At 31.8% G+C, this 20991-nt stretch overlaps 1 pseudogene; it reads right to left on the minus strand.

The window, feature by feature from the left end:
- Positions 1-1005: 1005 nt before the first annotated feature.
- LOC149492685 (cuscuta receptor 1-like) lies at positions 1006-19303 on the minus strand (annotated as a pseudogene).
- Between the last annotated feature and the right edge of the window lie 1688 nt (positions 19304-20991).

A 20991-nucleotide genomic window follows, 5' to 3' on the forward strand; every position in this document is an offset into this window, starting at 1 on the left:
ACAAGGCTAGACATCATGTATGCTATAAGTGTTCTTTCAAGATTTATGAATTGTGCTAATGAGTCTCATCTCAAAGTTGCAAAAAGAGTTCTTTGATATGTCAATGGAACTTTAAGTTTTGGTGTTAAGTTTTGTTCGTCACAAAGTTTTGAGTTGCAATTGGGCTGGGTCTTTGGACGATATGAAGAGCACATCTGGTTTCTGTTTCAGTTTTGGTTTAGGGACATTTATTTGGAGTTCTGAGAAATAAGAGGTAGTCGTACAGTCTATCGCTAAGGCAGAGTTTATAGCTGCAATAGCAGCTGTTAATCATGCTCTATAGCTCAGAAAAATTCTAAGTGATTTACACTTGGAACAGAAGATGAGCACGTAAGTTATGGTGGACAATCAAGTAGCCATCGCCATTTCTAGCAATCCAAATTTTCATGGAAAGACAAAGCATTTCAATATAAAATTATTCTTTATCAGAGATGTTCAGAAGGATGGTGCAGTTCGACTTAAATATTGCAAGACTGAAGAGTAATTCGCAGACATATTCACCAAACTTCTTGCCAAGAGCTGATTTGAAGACTTAAGAGAGAAGCTTGGAATTTGCACCTACTGATACAAGGAGGAGTGTTAAACATGTGCATCAGTAGCTGATTATTCTGCTGAGTTTTAGCAAGATTATCTAGTTCAGTTTCCCTAGCCTATTTTGTAGGAGTTTGTTATTTGACTCTTTTTACTAGCTGTTATATTGCTTACTAGAGTTTAGCTAAGTTTGGTTGCTGTTTTTTCTATTTTTTCTGTTACGGTGTTGTGTATTTAAGCAAGGCATTAGTGAACAAAATTATCATCTTTCTCAGTCATTCCTTCACTACTATTAACCTTTTTCTTCTCAAAGATCATTAGTCATTTACCAACATATTTTACACTAACAAAGGGACTATCATCTTGTTAACAAGAAAAAAAAATCCAAAATTGGCTATGAAAGTTTGAATTTGAATAGAACATAAACATTATCTTCTAGAAAATTTGACAACTGGTAATGAATACCTCAATGAACCAAAACCATGCTCGTCGCCACTGAGGGTTTATGCACAAAACAGCAGCTATTTTGAATATTACTATCAAGTAAGCCACCACAAAGCTAACATAGAAAACATTCATGTCTATGAAGCCATTTCCCTATTGTTTTTCATTAGTTGAAACTCCAGGCATCGATGACGATAATAATGCTGCACTATAAGTATTTGATAATGGTGGTCCACAAAGAAAAGGATTTCCCTCATAGCTACTCTTTCCAAAAGTAGCAAATTGTCCAACTCTATGAGGTGTCTTTCCAGATAAATTGTTATATGCTACACTAAAAACTTGTCAAAGAATTTAGTTGAGTTAGTTGAATAGGGATTTTCCCATTCAAATTGTTGTAAGAAAGATTCAAATTCTCAATTAGATTGAGACTCGCAAATGTTGATGGAATTTGTCCTACTAAATTGTTATGAGAAAGGTTCAACACTTTGATATTCTCAAGTTTTTCAATTTTAGGAGGAATTTCTCTAGTGAATTTGTTAACAGAAAGATCTATTACCTGTAAAATGTCCAAATTGCAAAACTAATTTGGAATTTCACCTTCAAAATTGTTATAACTCAAGTAAAGATAGCGTAAATTATAAAGCCTTTTGCCAATCCATTTTGGAATGCTTCCACTTAACAAATTATGTCTAAGATCTAATACTTCCAAGTCAAAGCAATTATAGAATGCATTGGAGATTGTTCCTTGTATTCTATTTTCAGAAGTAAATGTGTACCAATTGTGGAGGGTTAAAGTTTGATGGTAGATTTCCAGAGAGGTTGTCTTTTGAAAGGTCCAAAATCTAAAGAGAAGGCATTTTTCCCATCCACCTTGGAATAAAACCTAAGAGATGATTATCATTAGCATTTATCAATTCCAAGAAGGAGCAATTGGATAAGCCATTAGGGATATTTCCTATGAATTGATTTCCATTCAATTGTAAATATTTCAAGAAGCTAACATTGCTAAAGGAATTGGGAATGCTACCACTAAAATGATTTCTAGACATTTTTAAAATTTGCCACATTGGCAATAATGCTCCAATTTCCATCAGAACTTTTCCATGGAAGCCATTATCTGAGATATCTAGTCTTGATAAACTCATATGAGAATGAATTGGTAATTGAAAAGGACCTGACAGAGATTTATTAGCTAAATAAAATTCCTCTCGTTTTGTGTTGTTCTCTAACAACCAAAATGGAAAGCCTACCTCTATTTTAATAAATGGGAGATCAACTTCTTTCAAGTTTTGCTGATAATAGAGGAACTTGGAAAATTCTCCACCATATCCTATACAAGACAACTCAAGAGTCTCTAATTGAAATTTTGGAATCGAATTATGAATCTCTGCTCCTCAATAGACCTCATTATCCTTCCTATAAAAGTACTTGAGTTTTGTAAGGTTGAAGAATGGATTAAGTGAAATTGGGATTTCAAAGTGATTGTTTGAAAGGTTTAAATATTGAATGGACATCAACCCTCCAAGGGGAAGATTTTTCCAATAAAATGATTGGAAGAAACATCTAATCGTTGAAGGGATGTCATATTTGACAAACACCAAGGCAATGTACCATTAAGATCATTATCGCTTATATCTAGAACTTGGAGATGTTTCAACTTGTATATGCTTGCATTTTATTTATAATAAAAAACTTTAATTGTGTGAGGCAGAGAAGCAAAAGAAAGAGGGATGACCAATCTTACTTGAGGCCACTGGTATAGTGCCACTGAGTCCAGAACTAGATAACAATAAAGTCTTGAGAGAAGTCATTTTTACAATTACTTGCAGGATGTTGTTGAAATTTGGAAACCCCACAATAATAATGATAATAATAATAATAATAATAATAATAATAATAATAATAATAAATTTTTAAATTGATAAACAAGATTAAAACAAGACAGTGATCCTAATGTGAGGTTGTATTACTGTTTTCAATGCTAATTATCAAGGCTGAATTACTATTATAGTGAAGACCCATACTTTCAAAAATTAATTTACTATTATAGTGAAGACCCATTAAATAAATTTTAAAAAACAAATTGAATAATATAAGATGTTGTGACACATTATGTAATTCATCCAATTGTCAAATCCTAATTTCCATGGAACTAGCAAAACCTAAAGGGTTAATGACTAATGAGTTTACGTTGAGTTGGTAGCTTGTTTGCAAGTGAACATAGAGATAAAAATTTAAGAGAAGGCAATGCTCCAACACTTTGAAGGAAGTTTTCACTCAAAGAAGAATAGTCGAGGACCAATTCTTCCAAGTTGTTCATATCATGCGACTCTGTTTGAAAACAGCAACAACTGTCTTATTTAAGGCACCGAAACAAATAATAAAGTAACAAATTCTTGCTTTAAGACACATAATCAAATATATATTTACCTTGACCAAATATTTTTTCTTTTGAAAATATTATATTGTAAAGAAAGACTCTTTAGGTTGGGAAATGCTCCCAGTGATTGTAGTAGTGAAGAGCTTCTTCCATTTAAGATGATTTTATCAAGAGTTAATTTGCTTAACCTGCTTAGACCTCTTGTGTCTACAAAACGAGAAAACATATTAATCCTTCAAGCTTGAAATTAGTTTTTGCAAGATTATTTTTTTTAGGTAATTTGTTGATTTTCCAATTATAAAATTGATGAAAAGGTGAAGAAGAGGATAGAAGGAAACTTAATTTAAACGGGACCTTTCAAGGCTTGAAACTTGATTATCTGATTTCCGCTCAAATCTAGCTCCTCTAATTTACCCAAACTATCCAATTCTGGACAACCCATAAACTACAACCAATAAAATTCCTGTTTTAACTAAAAAAACAAATAAAAACCATAATTAAACTAACCTTTCATGTCAATGAGATAATTATATCCTATGTCCAAATATTTCAGAGATGGAATTCCCTTAAGTGATGAGAGTAAGTTGCTCTTAATGCGATTGTGACTTAGAGAAAGATGTTCCAGCTTGCTCAACCTTATAAAAGAAATTCTTTTGGATTTTGAAAAAGGAAAAGAAAAAGGAGAGAGGAAAAAAAAACAGAGTAAAGACAATTTATACCATGAGAGAATTCTAATCCTTCAATTTCATTTCTATCTAAATACAACTGCTTCAAGCTTGTTAAGTTGCTCAATTCTGCTTCTATGCAAGGATCTTAGTTAATACAGAGTTTTCCTTGATAGAGACAAAAAGAAGAGAAATTAAGGTGAAAAGAATCAAACTCACCTTCAATGTCAATTGTTCCTTTGAGCCTATTGTAACTTAAAGATAACAATTTTAAAGATGAAAGACCACTTAGAGAAGGCAAGATGTTGTTGTTGAATTTATTTACATCTAAATCTAGAGACTCCAAATTGGGAAGACTTGATAATCTTTCAAAACCTAAAAAACAAAATTCTATAAACTGAAATTTACTAGATAAATTAAACTAAAACTATGCAAAAGAGATATAAGATATTAAACCTTCATTTTCAAGACAGCCCAAAATGTTATTTCTATACAATTGGAGATATTTCAATTCATTGAAGGAAAGAAAGAAAGAGGCATTGAGATACCAATCTCCTAACTCCTCATCCCTATGAGGAGAAAGCCTGGTTACTCTGCCAGTAATGGAATCACAGTCAACATAATTCCAATTCTTTGTACTCGTTTAATTTTTCATTTATATAATATTAAAACATAAACTTTTATTTAGATTAAAATAAATGCATTACTTATTTATATTACACTCCAAAAACTACTTGTAATGTTAATTCTATGTACTTAATTATATATAGATACATAGCTATAACAATAAAATATTATTTCCTCCGTCCCATTTGATTTGCATGGTTTGAAAAAACAAGTATATTAAGAATTTAGTTAACAAAAGTTATTTTGCCCTTTTTTTAGATATTAATTAAAGTTCTTCATTTAATGAACAATCATAAAGGTTATTATGGGAAAAGTAATTATTTACATATCTAAATTTAGAAACCTTGTAAACATTTTGGAACATCCAAAAAAAGAATAACAAGCAAACAAAATGGGATGCTGGGAGTATACTTTTAATTAATTATATCTAATGAACTAATAAAATATAATTTTCTAATTAGTTATGACTAAGGTTATTTTAAGATATTCAAATTTCATTAAGGGTGTTATCGGAAATCCCATTATAAAAATTATTGGTTGACCATATTACAATTTAAAGAAAGGAAAGTTATAATCGTATTCCTATGTTTTGTAGAAAAAAACTAATTTACCCTTATATTTTTAAAAATGGATTATCATGCACTTATATTTTCAGTTCGTTACTCTCTATACCCTTTCATCCATTTTTTGCAATTTCAAATGTTAAATTGTTGTAAAATGATATCAATAATCCTAATCAAAAGCTATAATCTGCTCCTCTTTGGTGATCCAACATTGTAGATAAGTTCTAAATAATTTCTTTCTCTTTTTAATCAGATTATCTCAACTAATTTTTATTTTATCAAGTCATAGATGTAAAGTTATAGTTAGGGTTTATATCTGTCCATTTTTTTGAGATAAAAAGGGATAATATGTAGAAGAAAGGAAGGTTGTTTGTCTTCTCTCTGTCGATTAGGAGATTTATGATTGTCTTAGAGTCCCCATAAGGTGCTAGAAGCAATACTTCTTTCAATGCCTTGCTGTTTCTTCATTTGATTTTATGAATGTTTGCTTTATTTTTAAATATGGGGAAACATATGGTCATCCTAGAATCCCCTACAAGGGGCTAGAGATGACATTCCCTTTTAACTAGCTCTATTCATTTAAATATTGCCTTTTAGTCTTTTATTGGAAGATGTGTGTCCATTCTAGAATCCTCTAAATGAGGCTAGAAATGACACCCACTTTTTATTCTTTCATTGCTTTATTTATTGCTTACCATTTTTTTTGAAAAGTATTTATTGCTTACTTTAAATTGCTTTCTTATTATTCCCATGTATTTATCCATATTTAAATTGTTTTTCATTAACACTTAGACCAATTTATCGATTGTTTTAAAAATGAAAACTAGTCCCTAAATCCTCCTCAATTTCGATGATTAGTGCATTTTATCCATTTGGACTAATGTCTAGAGTCAAACTTAGGATTTTCCTTAGATTTTTTCATCCATATAAAAAATGTAAGTTGCAACTCCTTTTCAAAAAAAGCAACCGGATTAAATAAGCTTTCGCACCGTAAATCCAACTTAATATAAGCATTCCGATTCCTTTTAAGCGGATTAGACCAAGGCGCTCGGGTCAAGGCCTCACAGCTGGTGACTCCACTAAAGAGGTAAAACTTTTTTTTAATAAAGTGGACTACTAATGATTTATTTTCAAAAGTAATCTTTCAAGTTGGCCTTTATTTTTATGCTTTGTCTTTCATGCATCGTCCCATTTTGCATTCAAACCTTAGAACCAAATAAGATGAACTTATGGGTTATGAGTAATGTCATTTTAACAACTCTCCTTAAAGACTATTGGGTTGGTTGTAAAATTACCCAACCTGCAACGAACCCTTAAGATCTTTTGAGGTGTAATGAGTATGCCCAACCGTTTGACCCATGTGCAACTCTTTGTTACACACATGGTTAGGTATATCACTACTCTACGGGACCCTTTCAACCAAGCCACCTTACACCCTATTCATATAATGACACTTAGACCCATGACCTTTAGGATATATGTACCATAACAACCTATTTGATAGTCATGAAAATGGATCTCTTCATGCACACATCATGTATATCACTTGCATGAATACACCCTTTTGGACAAAAAGTGTAAATACCCTTTTATATTCAAACCTATAATCTTCGGTTGAGTACCTTACAAATGAGTGTACCCTACACCTGGATGCACCTTATCCTCCCAAGCACTAAAGCCCTAGCAACCTAGGCATGTCTTTGCCCTAAACCTTAGATCTATAGGTGCCTTCTCCCTTCCAAAATGAGTTTGACCCTTGCGTCCTTACTTTTTCAGACACAAAACCCTAGAAATGTAAGTATCTTTCCTCCTCCAATGAGACTTTAACCATCATATCTTTATCCTTTCAAACACTAAAACCCTAGATTTCTAAATAACTTTTCTTTGCAAATGTGAGTATACTCTACACATGGAATGAAACACGAAAGGGAAATGGGCAAAATTGGTTTTGTGAATTTTTTGGTTTGAACTCTGCTTTTAGTAGTCAAGCCTATCTGCTTATCCCATTGAATAGGAATTAGAACCAAGTAGTTCTTCCCATTATGAAATGGGTATTTTAATTATGAAGAAGTATGTTTGTGTGTGTGTTTTGATTGAAAGTTGGCTTTAGTCGCCATTTGATTGGAAAGTGTCATCTGATTGAAAAAGTGGTTTTAGTCGCCAAGTTGATTGAAAAGTGGGTTTACTCGCCAATTGATTGAAAATGTGGGTTTAGTTGTTAAATTTGAGAAAATGTGGCTTTAGTCCCCAATTTGATTGAAAATGGTTCATTTGGAGTTTTATTGCCAAAAGTTTCAAAAAGAAAGTGATAAAGCAGCGTGCATAACGGAGTAAAGGAAACAAGAATCCTATCCATTCATCTAAATTATATTCATGTCATTCAAAAGCTTAGAGTCTCACATTGAAGGCAAGTACAACAAAAGCTTAGAGTCTCACATTAAAGGCAATTACAACAAAATGCAATAAATATGAAGTACTCAAGCCCATACTCAACAAAGTGTTAAGGCATAGGTGTGGTTCCTAAATTAATTACTAAGTGTAAAGAGATGATGTTCAAATGCAAGAAAATAAATTCAAAGTCTCTAATATGAAGTATGTGATTGAAAGGCTAACTTAAACATTTTAAGCATCAAAACATTTAAGCTAGACATGCATTTAATTTAATTTAGTTCAAGAAAGCCTAATTATTCATGCGACATTTATTTCCTAAGTTAAGAAAATAATTAACTAATCCTAAGCTAAGTGAACATACAACTTAATTAAATCTAACCAATCCTAATTAATTCTAAGCTAATTAAAATTTTAATTAAGTCTAAGTGATCATACAATTATATAATTTAGGTGTCAAATTAATCTAATTAACCCTATGCAATTAATTAAATCTATTCTAATTAATAAACTCTAGGGTCATGCAATTATATGATTTAATTCTAAATTAATTAAACATAAATAATCATGCATTTAAGTCTAAACTAATTAAATGTTAATTTTAATTAGGGATTGAATTAATGTACCTTAGTTTAAAAAAATATTAAATCTAGGCATTTAAATATTAAATATAAACTAAGTATTTAATTAAATTAACTAAGCATTAAAATTAATTCTAATTAGCCATTGAATTAATCTAACTTAGTTTAAAAAAATTTTAAATCTAAGTATTTAAGTATTAAATATAAACTAAGTATTCAATTAAATTAAACTAAGCATTCAATTAAATTAAACTAGCCTAAGCATTAAATTAAATCAAACTAACCTAAGCATTAAATGAAATTAAATTAAACTAAACATTAAATTAAATTAAAGTAGCCATTTAACTAACCTAATTAAATGTTAAAGAGATGTAGGGCCTACCTCTTATAGTGTGCTTTATCGTCAGAAGCGGCACACATCCAAAATCTTCAACTCGAAAAATCCTTGATGGACTCCAAAAATGGTTATCCAAACCCTTAAACTATTGTGGTTTTTAAATTAAGTGAAAACCCAAACTTGACTAAAAGAACTTGTAGGAGTAAAGACCTTTTAATAGGTTGTTTATATTGCTTCAAGTTTTTTTTACAAGTTGTTGTGTGATAAATGGGATTTTTTTGGGGGTATTTATAGGGTAGGAGGGGTGGTCGAGCATTTAAAGTTGAGCAATGAGGGATTGGAGGGCTAAAACTGCACTGTTGGCGGGCTGGTCGTCGATCAGGCCCCCTAGCCCCTCCAACATTGTAGTTTTGGTCCAGTTTGATCTTTTTCGGTTGGTTTGATCAGTTCGATAATTTTTGCCCATAAGGTACTGTTGGGAAGCTCTTTCTTTCTAGTTTTCAATGATGTCGGTCTTGTTTCGAAAATCACAATTTGGAGAGAATTATGGCTGAATCAAAATGATTTTCTTATCTATTTTGCACTATTTTTGATTTTTTGATCGATTGGCTATCGATTTGAACCGCATTTTTTGTGACTAATTTTATTTAATATAAGGGTGTGAAAAACACGTGTTCACAATATGTCAAACTGGTAGAATAGCAAGCATAAAATTATGAAACATAAAGTGTAGTTTCAAAAACTAACTCCTGAGATTAGGTGTTAAACCTAAGGCATTTGTCTAAGTTAAATCCTTTTTGTCTAAGACATATATTTATATATATGATTAAATTCTTAAATTTAGTAGATATTTAATGGCTAAACATATTAGTTAGGTATTAAATATTTATTTAAAAGCTAACCTTATAAGTACTCTCTCCCTCCCATTTTATTTGCATTATTTGACAAAATATGTATATTAAGAAGTTAATCAATAAAAATTTATTTTGCCTTTTTTCACTTATCTCATTAAGAGACTAATACAAGTCTTTCATTTATCGAAGAATTATAAAGGTTATTATAAGAAAAATAATTGTTTAAATATATAAATTTAGAAACATTACAAATATTTTGAGCAATCGAAAAAATGAATAATAAGCAAACAAAATGGGATGGAGGGAGTATTAATTTGACGTGTAGTTAACATAATTTTAAAAATAAAAGAATATTACAGTGCGATCCTTCTAGTTTGCAAAAAATATAACTAGTTCGCCCATGTCTTTTAGGAAATATACTAATTTATTCTCATATCTTACTTCAATCAGACTATAAGGTCATTCCGTCTAATTTTTATATCTCTTCCGTTAAGTATCTTATGAAATGACAAAATATCCTTTCTATTTCTAAAAACGTAGGGATAAGACTAGTTGTATTTTTCAAACTATAAGGACTGCAATATAATTTTTTTTGTATAATATTTTAGTATCTCTCCTTTGACCTCTGTTTTTCTCATTGACTTAAGATAAAAGATGCAAAAATTAGATAGAAAAACTTAATATTGTAATAGATAAAAAATATAAGAACAAATTATTATATTTTAAAAAGATAAGAACAAACTAGTATTTTACAGAGATCGTACTATAATTTTTTTTAAAATAATAATTTTCACGTATTCAATTATACAAATGTTTAAATGTATGTAATTTTACAAATCAAAATAATTAAAAGAATTAATTATTCCTAAACACGTGATGCTGATCTGCGACGGTCCCTTTCTGTTTTACTTTATGGTTCGATGAAAGGTGGAAAGGTGGACGTAATTATGACAAAGAATCGCTAAATTAGCGGCAAAAGATCTGAAACAATGATGTCCGTTAACAATATTTGGACTGAAAAATTGATAGCTTTTTGACATTTACATCTTTATTTAAAAGGTGAACGCCGTCTTCAACCGTTATGAACTGGGGGAGGGTAATATTGTCTTTCTATACTCCGTGATAAAAAAATAAAAAAGGTTGCTACAAGCGAGGAGCTCGTGTTGGGTTCACACGTGTGCTTTAATTGGTTAATTATTTATTAGTATCATACGGTTTTTTTAAATAATTCGATCTGATTTGTATATAATGAATCATTTTCAAATAGTTTGATTTGATTTCTATTTAATTAACTTTCAAGAAGTACTAATGCGAATATCAATATAGGATAAAACATTAAAAAAAACTTCAAAACTTTGTGAGAAGTTTAACCGTATTTCAAATTCAATTTTATTCTCCTAATATAATAGATTTCAACTTTAATTATAATAGTACTGTAATTTCAAATTATACTTAATATTAAAATAAAAAATAATATTTCATTTATTAAATTGAGAAAATTTAATGAATAAAATATTATTTTTAAATTGTGCAACATTAATAGAAAAATAATATATTCATCTTAAAAATAGAATACTTTTTATTTATTTATGTAATATTGACAACAAATAATAATTTTCTAAAAATAAAAGTATAATGTAATGAATAAAACATACTTTTACGAGAGATATAACTTAAATATAATTTCAATAAATCTTAACTAAGATTTCATGCTTAAAAAATGACAAAATAAAAAATTAAAATAATATTTTATGTTTATAACTAACTAAAATTCATTTAATTTTACTTGAATTTTTATCAATTTTAAAAAAATTCTAATTAATATTAATTTGTTATTAAATGGTACGTTTTTTTGTTAACCTAACTATTTAGGTCTAATGAAAAATAATATTTTATTCATTAAAATAGGTATAATTTAAAATTAAGATGCTATTATAAGTAAAATTGAAATTTAAAATACTTAGAGAAGAAATTTAGATTTATAATACAATTAAAACTACCCGAAATTTGAGGTTTTTTTTAATGATTTACCCTATCAATGTCACTGTTTACCATGAGAACAAGAAAAACTTGAAGGTCTGATTTTTACAATTCGCAAATCAACTATAAATTTATTTTATTCTTAACAAAAAAAACTATAAATTCATTTTAAATTTTTAGTGTTTGAATACTAAATTTAAATAATTCATTAATTCATGTTAAGTCTATAAAATTTATTTTTTATATAAAAGTTTTTCAGGAAAAAATAAAATAAAAAATAAAGTCATTTGCAAATTACTACATTGTTTTATTGCCTTAAAAAAAATTACAATATTTAATACATAAATTTTGAAAGACTAGTGGCATATAAATGCGTCTTTTATTTTTTTGTTCTTATTTAAAAATTTTCATGATTAAAATTTTTAATTTAAATATTAATGAATTTTTCATCAATATTAATTTATAACTAACATAATTCATTAAAATAATTTTAAATGGTAACAAACTGCAAGTCAAATTGTACCAAATCATTTTATTGTTAATTAAATGGTTTGATTCGAATTGAAAGATTTTCAAACTACAATTTTGATTTGTACCAAACTGTATCCATCCCTAATTGGATTCGAGCCATTTTAGGATAGAGCCACTTCAAGTTTCATCTTTGATTGAATGGGTTGCAGTCGAATTACTTTGGGTTTCAATTCAACACATTATATTAAAAACAAGAAGAATTTCAGGTCAAATTTGAGTCACCAAATTGAAAACCTGAAAATGGTTTTCGGTTGGATTCAAAAGTGAGATTTTTTATCTAATTACTCATAAACGGAATATCAATAATTTGCTAAAAAAAAGAGATTTTTCAAATGTAATATTATAAATTGAAAGATGTTTACTTACTATTGTTGTGTAGGTGATTTTGAACCGCTTATATACCAAGCCAATAATTAATTGTCATTTAAAAATAATTATTACTCTTTATTATTTTGGAGAATGACTTACTACATTTAAAAATAATTAATAAAGTTATTCAGGGCAAATAAGATATTATTGTCATTTCATTGGTTGAAAAAAAAAACTAGCAAAAACGCAACAATTTTCCGAATGAAAAATCATTTTTGACTTGGTTTATAGGTAAATATAGACCAAGTATAAGTAAGTATTTTCTATTATGTTATGCTATGGTTTTTCTTTAAGTGAAAAGATATGAAGGTGGGGACGTGTCATGATCCAGAACCATGGGCTGGATCGGCACTAGGACCCAGATATGCATGAGTCTCCTAAGGTCCATAGTAAGCCTGAACCACTAAGTTCTACCACATCAATATGGATCTCAGGAATAGTAAGCCCATATTACTTTACATATTAGTCCCATATTCATACCATATCATGTCCCAATTCTAATATTCCAAATATTTCATAACTCGGGCCTATTTATAACACATAACTTCCACAATATAAGTTAACTGGTTCATACATGTACTTATATAAATACTTAAAACATCCACATAAATTCATTAGTTAACATATTTATGTCCATAAATAATTAGAGTTATGATAATCTTACAACAGCGGAGTTGAACAACAAGTTGAAATAGTTCAGTTCTTATACATAAAAAGCTACGTAATTTAAATAACGATGAAAATTAGGATTTACTTTTCTAGCCTTGCGGTGAAGGATGCTGTAACAATCTGATTTTCTTTTAGTGTCGGTAATAGTGATTTACCGATCTGTGAATAGTACCATCAGTCTAGGACTTCGTATTATTTTAGTCCGGAAAAATTACTATTGCATAGTTAATATTTTATTTCCTATTTTTGGAGCATGTTTGCATGATTTAGGCGGGTAGAAAATATTTCATGAATATTTCCTTGAAGAATGTGGTAATTTTTGTACGTTGTAAGTTGAGAAATTTTGAAATGATGGGTATTAAGTAATGAAGTGTTTTGATTAAGAATTTTGAATTAGTAATAAAGTCCTTTGTGAAAGAATGATTTTAATTTGGGCTCTACTATGCATGATTGAAATGTGGTATGATGAGATTGATTTTGTTATGTGAAGCTATGATCATATGCTGGGGTTATCAGCCCTTATAAATAGGCGGACGCGCTTATTTGTGTGATGGAGGTGGCGCTTTCTGACGCGGAACCCAATGAAAATAAATTTCATGAACTCTATGACAAGTTTTGGAAGAGATCCAAGATCAAACTAAACCCCTCTCTATGGCACCCAAAGCTTAAAGAAGCAAGAACACCAATAATAGAGAAAAAGAATAAGATAAACGCCACAATTAGATTGATAAGTTTACCTTGATTCTTGATGCAATTAGAAGAATGCAATCTCACACTCTCTAAAAACATGAACACGCCGAAGGCATGGAAGAAGAAAATCTCTCTTTAATTGATTGAATAATGTTTTTTTTTTATAATTACAAAATAACAAGCTATTTATACTAATCTAAGAGGTCCAGATCCTTAAAGGATTTAGAGTTAGCTAAGGAGTAGGATTTAGCAAATCTAAACCAACTAAGGATAAGACTAATAAAATCATAACAACTTAAGGATTTGGAGATCTAATCCAAATCCACTAAAGATTGACTAAATCTAATCAAAATAAGGCTAACTAATCAATGGTGGCCAAAATATTGGAGGCCCAACCCATTAACAAAGTAAAAACTCAAAAATAACTAACTAATATTTGAGAGGCAGGGAGTTGCACGGTCCAGGGCGTGCCAAGGCGCACGGGCGTGCGCGCATGTATGAGTGTTCCTCGCGAGAGGCAGAGAAGTGCACGGCCTGGGGCGTGCTGATTGGCACGGGCGTGCGCGCATGTTTGTGTGTCCCTCGCGAGAGGCAGAGAAGTGCACGGTTTGGGGCGTGCTAATTGGCACGGGCGTGCGCGCATGCATGAGTTTCCCTTGCGAGAGGCAGTAGAGTGCACGGTCTGGGGCGTGCCATCTTGCACGGGCGTGCTTCTACAAGCCTTCAAGTCAAAGTTACTGTAGAAAAGTCAAATTTACTGTAGCAGACGTGTCCAACTCAACATGTGCTTTCAATAATGTGAGAAACTTAGGTGTTCCCCATGCTTCCTTGAACTTTATGGTTGAGTGGTATCGATTCCGTATCATACCCCCTTTCCTCGAAAAGATTCGTCCTCGAATCTTAGTTAGAAGCTGAGGTATCCATGCTCTCTTGATCTCCATGGTTGCTCCATACTTCTTTGCATGATTTCTTGTAATTGATCCACTAGGTAGCACTAATGGATTTTTCATGTTGTTCTTCTTGCCCCCTTGAGTTCCATGGATGAGTGATGGCGGATTCGTATCATTCCCCCTTTCCTCGAAAAGGTTCATCCTCGAATCTGGTTTAAACACAACATGTCTTTTTCTCTTGTTGGCACGGTTGGCATAGCTTTTGTTCTTCATGTTCATATGAACCCTAGCCTTAGCGTGCATCTCCTTCACCAATGTAGGCTTTTCTTCACTTTGAGGAAATCCCTGCAACAAAGAAACAGAACTAGAAGGTAGAGAAAAAGTGTTAATGTTAGTCAAACTATGCAAAAACTCCTTAAACTGAATCATCAAGACTGGTCTACCCTCTCTCTTACTGTTTTGGATTTCTCTCTTTTTCACATACACAATTTGTTTCTCTTTTTCACTCACAATTGGGCCATTAATTTGTTTTGTTATTTTTGTGGCCTCTTTCTCTTTCTCCTCACTCTTTTCACTCTTTTGTTCTGTGGCCTCTTCCTCCTTTTTTTCTTCACTCTTTTCACACTTTGGTTCTTTTGAACTCAAAGCCTCATTCTCATTTTCTTTCAAGGTCGAAACCTCTCTTTCTCTCTCAATTATCTTCCTTTGATCTTCATATACTTCTTGAGGTGATAAAGGATCAAGAACCATCTGTTTATCCTCAATTGAAGATTGGCAATCTTCTTTTGGAAATACATCTTCAATTTCTTGCAAAGGATCAACAAACATACTTGGCAAAGATGGGTTAAGATCATTGATGATTACACAAACTTCTTTGCACAAAGGTACAATTATAGGTTGAATTTGTTTTTCCTTTCCTTCCCCCTCTTTCTTTTTATTTTCACTTATCATGTTTTCACTCATTTTACTTTTACTTTCTTTTTCTTTATTGACAGTCTCAAAACGCATCTTTTTCTTTTCATATTGGTCTTCATACACTTCTTTTGAGAAAGATGAATTTGAATCAGTCATCCACCCATCCTTTGTGAATGAATACCTATTGAGGTAATCCACACTTTTCCTTTCTTGCATCCTTCCTGAATTATTGTTCAAATTCCTAAAATAACAATTAGGATTATCGACCTCCTCATCTTTAGGTATTTGAAATCTGGTTAGTGTAATACTAGGACGAGCTCTTGTTGTATTAGAGCGTTGGGCAGCTTTAATCTCCTTCAAACCATTTCTCATATCTTGGAAGAAACTGTTGAAGCTTTCAAACTGTTCTTGGATTGATTCCATTACAAGTTTTAATTGGGAATCATCTATTTGACTTTCATCCTCACTATTATTTGTACTCATGGTTAGTATTCAAAAGAAAACACAAAAGATTTGGGTTATTGATAAGTCACTCCCTCACGTGTTTACACTCTTGAATCACTCCTTGCAATTCTTCCAATTGAACTTCAGAATCTTAGTTCAACCAACCAACTCAAAGATGACGTTTAGAATCAAGGAATAAAACTTAATAATGAAAGCAAGCACAAATTCTAGAATGAAGACTCAAAACGTGATGGATAGTAGCACAAGAGTATGAATAATGCACTACTGTAATTATCAATTAGAGTGTAGTGAACAAGCAAACACACCCTAATAATGTATTAGAAGCAATAGAAAGCTCACACAAAAATAAAGAAACTAGAATTTAAAAGACAATATTAGGATATAATGTATGAATTTAGCTTACTACAAAGTAAACCAAATATGGACCTAATTAATTCTACCCAAAACAAAGCAAGTAATCAAAGAAAAACAATGGACAGAATCGGGCACGGGTGTGCTAGAAGAAGCACGGGCGTGTGTGTAATGCCTAGTCCAATAGGTGGAAGTCAGGCCCTAGCACGGTTATGCTTGAGGTGAAGCACGGGCGTGCTGCCTTGTTTCCCTTTTCAATGCAACCCAATTTAAGTAGGATTCTTAGATTTGACAAGGATTGTAGTAGATTTTGCTCAATCTCAAAAGATATGGTCAACTAATTTTTTTGTTATCTTATCCACAAGTAGTTAAGATTGGATTTTATCACAAGATTATAGTGGATAACTAAATCCCATAAAATATGGTCAAATCCCTTTAGGATTAGGAACAATCCCACTAAATATGGTCAAATCTTCTAAGGATTAGGAATAATCCCACAAAATATGGCAAAATCCCACAAAATAAGGTAAAATCCCTTTGAAGTAGGATCAAATCCCTTGGATTCAGGAACAAAAACAAGATCCACACCAACAAACTTCAATGGTGGACGAATTTTTTTTTTTTATACTCTTTTTTTTTTTTTTTTTTTTTAGTCAACAAGATCTAAGATCTAAACTTCCAGACTTGAACAATAACGAAATTTATGAAATTTAATTGAAGCAAAACGAATTGAACTAATCAAATAAGAAAAACAAACACAAAGAAACAAGATGAACAAGAAAACAAACACAAGAACAAGATGAATAAGAAAACAAATAAACACAAACCCTAGAGCTAAGATAAATAAGAATTTACCTTAATCTTTGGCTCTGATACCAAACTGACGCGGAACCCAATGAAAATAAATTTCATGAACTCTATGACAAGTTTTGGAAGAGATCCAAGATCAAACTAAACCCCTCTCTATGGCACCCAAAGCTTAAAGAAGCAAGAACACCAATAATAGAGAAAAAGAATAAGATAAACGCCACAATTAGATTGATAAGTTTACCTTGATTCTTGATGCAATTAGAAGAATGCAATCTCACACTCTCTAAAAACATGAACACGCCGAAGGCATGGAAGAAGAAAATCTCTCTTTAATTGATTGAATAATGTTTTTTTTTTATAATTACAAAATAACAAGCTATTTATACTAATCTAAGAGGTCCAGATCCTTAAAGGATTTAGAGTTAGCTAAGGAGTAGGATTTAGCAAATCTAAACCAACTAAGGATAAGACTAATAAGATCATAACAACTTAAGGATTTGGAGATCTAATCCAAATCCACTAAAGATCGACTAAATCTAATCAAAATAAGGCTAACTAATCAATGGTGGCCAAAATATTGGAGGCCCAACCCATTAACAAAGTAAAAACTCAAAAATAACTAACTAATATTTGAGAGGCAGGGAGTTGCACGGTCCAGGGCGTGCCAAGGCGCACGGGCGTGCGCGCATGTATGAGTGTTCCTCGCGAGAGGCAGAGAAGTGCACGGCCTGGGGCGTGCTGATTGGCACGGGCGTGCGCGCATGTTTGTGTGTCCCTCGCGAGAGGCAGAGAAGTGCACGGTTTGGGGCGTGCTAATTGGCACGGGCGTGCGCGCATGCATGAGTTTCCCTTGCGAGAGGCAGTAGAGTGCACGGTCTGGGGCGTGCTATCTTGCACGGGCGTGCTTCTACAAGCCTTCAAGTCAAAGTTACTGTAGAAAAGTCAAATTTACTGTAGCAGACGTGTCCAACTCAACATGTGCTTTCAATAATGTGAGAAACTTAGGTGTTCCCCATGCTTCCTTGAACTTTATGGTTGAGTGGTATCGATTCCGTATCACTTTCATAGGCCACGATTGTGTGATGGGGGTGGCGCTAACATAGGCCACGATCAAATCTGCTTATGTTCATTTTGTATTAGTATGAGCCTTAACTAAAGAATGAAATTTTAGTTTTGCTGTAAAAGAATGAAGACATATTTGTATTTATAATCTTCTTATTCTTTCAAGGTGTTTTAATTAAATTAATGCGATTTCGGTATTTATATAATTGAGTAATTTTAAAGCACTTGCGAGACTTGCCTTGGCTATTCTTGTTATTTTAATTGTTGGTTATTTAGCACCACTGAGTCTTCCAATCAACGTGTTGATTTTTATCACGCGCAGGTTAGGAGCAGAGGATGTTTTTCAAGACCAGAGGAGTAGCATCAGAGTAGATATACCATTTTGGGTAGGATATTTTGTAAATGGTGATTTTTGGCATGTATATAAAATATTTTGTTATGGAGGTTGTATATACTAAGTGTATAATTTCTTAAGAGTTATTATTATTTCAGGAAATAACATCTTATTATATTTTTGGTGTAGAATGATTATATATTCTTTGAAAGAGAATGTGTTTCGAATATTGTGATGGTACCTAAGTATATTGATGGATGTTTAGAAATGCTTGTGGCATGTTGTGTTGAATTGGAGTTTTGGGGTTTGGAGAAAATTGGAAGTGTGTATATTTTCTTGTGTGGCAAGTTAATTTTTAAAGGAAACTCTTGCGAAATTTTCGTATGAATTTTCTTAAATATTATTTTATTTTTTTAAAAAAATGTTAATTACTTGTCTCCTTATGAAAATCTAACCACTTCTAATTTGTGATCTAGCTTTAATAAGTGACATAAGACAGTGCTCCGGCACCGATTGTGGCATCCGCCGTCTGGTTCTCCGGGATTGGCCGGTGGGTGTTACAGATGCAGAGCTTTAGTTGAACAAAAGAGAATCTACTTCCAACAAAAGAGGAGTTTGAATAATAATAAATAATGTATAACACATGTATTTAAGCGAAATGCTTCCTAAAATGTTAAAATTCAATCAGTTAAGCATATACAAGTACATCTTCACATAATCAAACAAGTGGAGATTGGTCTGTGGCATCACCAAAACCCCCAACAAGCCGTCTTCACACATGGCTTGTCCTCTCATGCCGTGTGCACCAGGGAGCTGATCCCCATACATGGCCGACCGATAATCCTTACTTGACCAACCCTCTTATTGTTTTTCCATTTTTCTCTTTTCTTTTCCACTATCAACAGGAGGCCACCCCGTGATTTTTTCATATCATTCATATCATCGGATGCACATGGGGATACTGATCTCCCATACATGACTAACGGTATCGTAGACTACCCTCACAAATCCAATGGTTACCCATTTCATCCCAATTCCACACAAGCAAGAGATGTCATAATCATAACACATCTAATCAAACAATGCATTTAAATGCAAGCACATTAAATGAACAAATATTGTTATGCAAATATACAAATATGCTCATATATATAACTAAGTATAAAAGTAATTAATGTTTATACTATAAATTAAATAAGTAGGTAATTATAACATTATGTAGTAATGTGTCTATTGCATTGCATGATGCAAATGGTAATGCACTATTTATTATTACTCATAGTGATTCAAGAAAGGAGATGCTCTAATTTGAATTTTGACTTATAGGAACAATGGACGAACTCGGACCTAAATAAATTACAAATGCAAAGGAAGGAACTAAAATTAGATAAGAAACTTTATTTAAATAGAGAATTAAAGGATTAATCTAATAAGCTTATCAGCATATTTAATTATAACTAGCCTAGATTCTATCAAAATTTCGACAGAGCCTCCCCTAAAAATAGGACTATCTACCTGTTAAAATAATATCAAATAACTCACTATATATTCATTCAATGCACACAGCCTATCCGTTGGACAATAAATCAAATCAAGTATCCATTGTTAAACCAACTGTATTATCTTCGCATAGATTGCAAGTTTGAATTTAAAACCTTGTAGATAATCTCTTTTATATTCAAATGTATGGCTTCAATGTAGGAAGTGATTGTAACAAATACCCTCTGTACAAGTCTATATATGGGTTCAACAACTTAATGAAATAACTTACTTCTTCTGTATCTCTTTATGGTATTAGAGCATTGAGCTCTTGAGCTTGATGATGCAGAGAATTTCTTTTCTAAAATGGCTTCTTCAAATATCACCCATCCCTCTCAAAAATGTTTAATTGCTTTTAACGCATCTCAACTTCCATTAAAACTCACTCCTCATAATTATCCTACCCGGCAAGCACAAATTACTCCCGTTCTTTGTGGCCATAATTTGATTGGCTATGTGGACAGAACATTTTCACCCGCTCCTACTGTAATTCATAAAGATGGAAAGGATGTGGGTAATCCTGATTATGAATTATGGTGTTGTCAAGGTCAATTAACTTGGGCAGCAATAATTTCTTCCACTAGTTTCTCGGCTATGCACATTATTGCTTCGGCAAAAACCTCTGCCAAAGCTTAGGAAAAAAAAAAAAAGTATCTTTTACTAATAAGTCCGCAACAAGAATTCTTTCTCTTCGTGAGAAACTTTCTAATGCTAAACGAGAGACAAACATAGTATCAGAGTACCTAAAAATATCGGGATGACAGTTCGTGCTCGAGAGACCATGATCACGTTTGAAGAGCTTCAAGATAAGCTTTTAGCATATGAGTTTTATCTTTGGAAAGTTAATCCTTCTTATGATCCTATTCTAATGACAGCAAATCAAGTACGAAAGCGGCTCTCCAATAAACATAATTTTCAAAGCTCTAGTTCAGGTAACTTTGGCTTCTCTATGCATTCTACTGACCTATCTTCTCCTT

This window comes from Jatropha curcas, chromosome 11, assembly GCF_041381405.1.
Source record: "Jatropha curcas cultivar XTBG-Jc1 chromosome 11, XTBG_Jcur_1.0, whole genome shotgun sequence".
NCBI classification, from domain to species: Eukaryota; Viridiplantae; Streptophyta; class Magnoliopsida; order Malpighiales; family Euphorbiaceae; genus Jatropha; species Jatropha curcas.